The sequence below is a fragment of the Marmota marmota genome, unplaced genomic scaffold (assembly GCF_001458135.2).
Source record: "Marmota marmota marmota unplaced genomic scaffold, marMar, whole genome shotgun sequence".
In the NCBI taxonomy this organism is placed as follows: domain Eukaryota; kingdom Metazoa; phylum Chordata; class Mammalia; order Rodentia; family Sciuridae; genus Marmota; species Marmota marmota.
The window spans coordinates 2,810,794-2,816,961 of record NW_026000019.1 but is presented as its reverse complement, the minus strand read 5'-3'; positions in this window follow the sequence as shown (position 1 = coordinate 2,816,961).

The following is a 6,168-nucleotide window of genomic DNA, read 5'->3' as shown; positions in this document are numbered from 1 at the left end:
CTACTGTAGTTAATTTAAGTTATAATTACAATCTTACTTCTGATATTGAAATATACAAAAAATTAAAACTGTGGAACTCTGTTCAGTGTCATATCCCCTGCTACTTTCATGCTTTTTGGAAGCACATGGTAGGGAGGGGCCAGTGGTTGGAAGTTTCTCTATTTCTTCCTTGTTTCTCCCTCTGGCCCCTTCCTCTCCTACTGCTGCCTCTGTGCCCTAGAGCTAGGAGAAAGGAATGGTAAGGAAATAGGAAGTTCCTTTATGAACAAGTACCCTTGGGAGCTAACTTCATGCTCTTTGAGCCCTGCATAGATTTAAAGCAGATCTTGTTTTTTGTGGCTCTTTTAGTTGATTCTCAGTCACCTGCTGCATATTCTAATTCATGTGGCCTGAAGAATTGTCTCTATTGAAATGAGTCCCTTTGCTCCTAGGTGTATAGGCTTTTTGCCTCCCAACATCACTCTGCTTCTCCAGGAGGCTCAAGATAATGCAAGGTTAACTAACTCCCTTTTGAGACTCCCATCAGACTCCAAGAGACATATGCATAGCTATGGCTTAGGCGTGCTCACCTATGAGGTAGCTCTGTTCTAAGACCTGCAAGTGTGAGAAATGTTGTTCTTATTTTCCTTGTGACCCCTAGGAACCCCCTTCCCTTGCAAAGGAAGTAGCGCTCCCCTGTATTGGTACCACTCTTGTTCCCCAGCACCCCACTCAGAGCATAAACCCAGCTATTTCCAAAGTTGATTATGTCAAAATCATTTCTTCTCCTCTCTGAAGTCTTTGTATAATCTTTTACTGGATGAGGCAGTTCAGACGTTGGAAAGAATTCCTTGATATTACCTTTGTAAGCTATATGGATGGTAGCCGGATGCAGTGGCTCAGGCCTGTAATCCCAGTAGCTCAGGAGCCAGAGGCAGGAGGATCATGAGTTCTAAACCAGCCTCAGTAAAAGTGAGGTTCTAAGCAACTCAGTGTGATTCTGTCTCTAAATAAAATACAAAATAGGGCTGGGGATGTGGCTCAGTGGTTGAGTAACTATGAATTCATACCAGAAAACAAAACAAAACTATGCGGCTGGTGATCAGATCTCTTCCATGTGGTGTTTTAGAATTTCATATCAATTATATTTTGTCTCCATCAAATCTTAAACTTTTTAACACCTTGATACATTTTTAAAATTAGCTTTCTTCCTTAAATAAAATCATCAGAATTTCTGAAATTATCAGAGTGGAAAACTGAAGTTTATCTGAGGTCTTCTAGGCTACAATACAAAGGGCATATGATGTAATTTCTTTGGGGTTACAAATGAGAGAAAAATATTCCTTTCCTTGAAAACCCAGAAAGTACTGGTGGTTTGTATTTGCTTACATTCTACATGGTCATACTAATATCCTGTACTGAAACTTTGGAAAACTACTTTAAATTTGTTTTTTGGCCTAGCAGAGAGGGTGATGGAAAAGATTTATTCCTTTGCATAATAACATAATTCTTTCAGAGCCATTTCTAAGAGAAGAATATGATTTTTTGGTCACCTGACAAAACAAATCCTGCCTTTTATCACCAAACAACATCAGTTTAGAAATGGGGGGATTGGCAATCAGTTTAGCAAAGTTCTCCATAGTATTGGCTTTATATGTGAAATATATTTTTTTCATAAAAATATATATTTAAAAAAATATTTTTGAGAAGTCCTTTAAAAAAATTGAAGCTCTAGAGTATAAAATTGAACTTAAAGGAGTCATCATCTTATGAACTCCTCTCCAATTTATTACTGTACTTTTCTAGTTATTTAATATCTAACATGAACTTAAAAGAGATTTCTCCCTGCCTTGATGTTGATGATGCTTCTGGTCCTCTTGTTATCCACAGCTACTAGTTCAAGTAATAGTAGCTTTTGCTGTGTATTAAATCATGCCCAAATTTAATGGTTTAAAACAACACATAGTATTCATGGCACTCTGGGTGGGCTGGATGATCCTTTTGAGCTGCTTTGGCTTGGGTCTCTAATGGCATCACTCCCATGACAGGTCACTGTTTGATTGGCCTTGGTTGGAAGTTTCCTTGTTTGGAAGCTGTAACCTGCTTGGGGTGGTGGGGCTCAGTTTGCACAACTTTTCTCTTCCATGTGGTGTCTCATCTTCCAATTTGTTGTTGCAGGTTTCTTTACACAGTGGTCTTAGGGGTTCTAAAAAGACAACATGAAAGTGTTAAGCCCTAATGCATGAGCATTTTCCACATATCTACCTCTAACATGGATGCTGATGTCCCATTGGCCAAAACAAATTCCAAGGCCAAACCCAGATGCAAAATATTAAGACATAGACCCTATTTCTTTCTCTCTTTTTTAAAATTCTAATTTTTTGCATATGATAGCAGAGTGCATTACAATTTGTATTACATATATAAAGCACAATTTTTCATGTCTCTGGTTGTATACAAAGTATAGTCACACCATTCATGTCTTCATACATGTACTTAGGGTATGATGCCCATCTCATTAGACTCTATTTCTTAATGAATGAAGCTACAAAGTCATCTGCTATAGGATGTACATACAGGAACAAAATAATTTGTAGAATTTGTAGTCATTTTTGGAATTTACTACAGATGTCTTGGCCTCATTTTCTCTCCTACTTTTTTCATTGAAAACAGAAACAACCTCTTAGTAAAGCAAATAGCCTCAACTTTAGAGTTTTTTTTTTTTTGCCATCTGAATGAAGTCATATAATTCATCACTTATTCTGTGCTTTCCTTTATATTCATTCTTAACCAGAACATTTCCCTCATCTTTGTAGGGTTTACATTACTAATTTGTTAGTAATTACAATAACCAGAACAAGGTTGTTTCTTTTTTCTTATAGAGGTAGGGTGGCAAGAATAAAATTTTGATTTTCAGTTGAGTTAGGAAATGAAATTTTAAAAATTATAATAAATTGGTAAATATGATTAACAACACTTTTTAAATTGGTTGCTTTATCTTCACAATTGAGTTTAAGTCAATTAAACAAATGTTTGTTGAGTCTCTCTATACACTGTTAAAAATGCTGAGAATATACAAAGTGAATATAATGAATAATAATCTTGTTTTCACAAAGCTTACATATAGTGGGGAAAGGCAGATAATAAGAGCGGCTAAAGAAATAAATGATATAATTTTATGTTTTTATTAGTTTTTAAAGATAAATGATAAAATACTGATGGAGAAAATAAAGGTACTACTTATCACTGCCACTTGACTATCAATTGCTTATTAAGTGAAGTGTACAAAAATCAACTTGAAATAACATTAGTGAAGGTCCATCAAACAGAGTCACACAATCTAAAAGAATAAAATAATTTCTTACTCTTGTTTTGTGAAATAAAGTAATACATTTGTTTATATAGTAAGCATATTTATACTGAGCTTCAAGAAAGCTTTCATTCATTTTTTCCCTTGGCAATAAGTAATCCATATCCATTTTTAATTAACTTAAAAAGGGAAAATACGTGATGGGGCTTGGGAGAACTCAATAATTGAAGAGAAGGGTATAGAACTAGAATGAGAAAAGAGATGCAGAGTTGCTGGGATGAATGTGAGTTGGTAGTAAAGCAATAGTTTGCATGAGGGGCAGGGATTCCTCATCTCCCCTGCATATGCCCTTGGTCATATGTACTATGCTCTCCATTCCATTTGGGACTTTCTGCCACATTCTTGACTCTAGAGTCATTTACGGGACTTCTTTGAGTCAGTGGAATGTTAATAAATGTGAAACAAGCAAATGCTTGAAAAGTGTTTTCACAATAGCACTTGCTGTCTTTTACTGTTCTGTCATTACTGTGCTAGGGCTAGGGATCTAGAAAGAGCAAGCTTGTATTTTCTGTCTATTAAGACTGTGTGTGTGTGTGTGTGTGTGTGAATTGACAGTGTGAAAAAAGCACTTAGACAAGAAATATCAAGGGAGGCTTCTGTCCTGTATGGAGCAACTTTTAAAGAGTTTGGTTTTAAGTACCATTATTATAGGATCAAAGGCTATATATAATGTCAAAGATACTCAAGTTCATGCCTACCTTTGAAGCTTGTGAACCTGAAATGTACAGTATGGGAGTAATCTTGGAGATAGCTCACGGGTAGAGAACCTGCCTAGCCTGCACAAGGCCCTGGGTTTGATACTCAATACTTACACCCCATGCCTCCAGTCCTGCACAATTTTAGTCAGCTTTTTCTCTGCTATGACCAAAAGACCTGACAAGAACAATTTTATAGGAAGAAAAGTTTATTTGAGTCTCACAGTTTTAGAGGTTTCAGTTCATAGACAGCTGGCTTCATTCCTTGGGGCTTAGGGAGAGGTAGAACACCATTGCAGAAGGATATGGCAGAAGAAAACAGTTTAGTACATCACACCAAGAAGCAGAGAGAGAGAGAGAGAGACTCCACTTGCCAGATACAAAATATATACCCCTGGGCTGGGGATATAGCTGTTGATAGAGTGCTTGCTTTGCATGCACAAGGCCCTGGGTTCAATTCCTGGCAACACTAAATAAATAAATAAATAAATACACACACATATACCAGTATATAGATATAGATATATAGATATAGATATAGCACTGAGTGCCTACATTAAAAAAAAGATCCCAGATAAATGAGCTTATGCACTAATTCCAAAATCAGTAGAAAATAGGAAATAATTAAGATCAGAGTTGAAATTAATGAAATTGAGAATAAAAAAATATACAAGAACAAATGCAATGAGGAGTTCTTTCTCCAAAAAGATAAATAAGATTGATAAACCTTAGCCAAACTAAGCAAAATAGAGAGACCCAAATGATTAAAATTAGAGATGAAAAAGGAGATATCCACCGTTGACCCTTCTGAAATTTAGAGGATCATCAGAAACTATTTAAAAAATTTATATTCCAATACACTGGAAAATTTAGAAGACATTGACAAATTTTAGACACATATGACCTGCTGAAATTCAACCAGGAAGACATAGAATACCTAAACATATTAATATCAAGTAATGAAATTGGAACAGCACTAAAAGCCTTTCAAAAAAGAAAAGCCCAGAATCAGATATATTCTCAGCTGAGTTCTACCTTTAAAGAACTAATACCAGTCTTTTTTAGATTATTCCATGAAATCAAAAGTGAGGGAACACTCCTAAATACATTCTAGGGGACCAGTTTAACCTGGATATCAAAACCAAAGACACATCAAGGAAAGAAAATCTAGAGATAAATATCCCTGAATAACATAGATGTAAAAAATCCTTAATAGAATATTAGCAAACTGCATTTGAAAACACATCAAGAAGATAATATACCATGATGAAGTGGCTTTCATTCTAGGGATGCAAGGTATTTCAACATATGTGAATTGATAAATGTAAGTCACCACTTAAAATTAAGGAGAAGAATCACATGAACATCTCAATCAATGTAGAAAAGGCCTTTGATAAAACCCAACAGCCATTCATGTTAAAAATGCTGGAGAAACTAGGGATCCAAGGAACTTACTTCAACATAATAAAGGTTACTTATGACAAACCCAAAGCCAACATCATATTGAAGGGAGAAAAGTAAAAGCATTTCCTCTAAAATCAGGAACAGAGACAAAGGTATCTACTCTTGTCATTCTTACTCAATGTAGTCCTTGAAACATTAGCCAGAATGATCAGGCAAGAAAAGAAAATCAAAGGGATACAATTAGAAAAAAAAAGTCAAAATATTTCTGTTTGTTGATGTCATGATTCTATATCTAGAAGATCCCCTCCCCAGAAAAGAAAAAAACACCAGAAGACTTCTAGAGTTCATAAATGAGTTAGTAAAGTTGTAGGACATAAGATTAACACTTGTAAATCATTAACTTTTCTACATTCCAAAAATGATTTGGCCAAAGAAGAAATCAGAAAAACCATCCCATTCACAATAATCTTAAAAAAATACTAACCAAGGAGGTAAAGGAGCTCTACAATGGAAATTATAGAACACTGAAGAAAGAAATTGAATATCTTAGAAGATGGAAGTACATCCCATGTTCTTGGATAGGCAGAATTAATATTGTCAAAATGGCCATACTATCAAACACAAAACACAGATTCAATGCAGTTCCCATCAAGACACCATCATTCTTCACAAAATTAGAAAACAACAATTCTTAAATTTATTTGGAAGAATACGAGACCC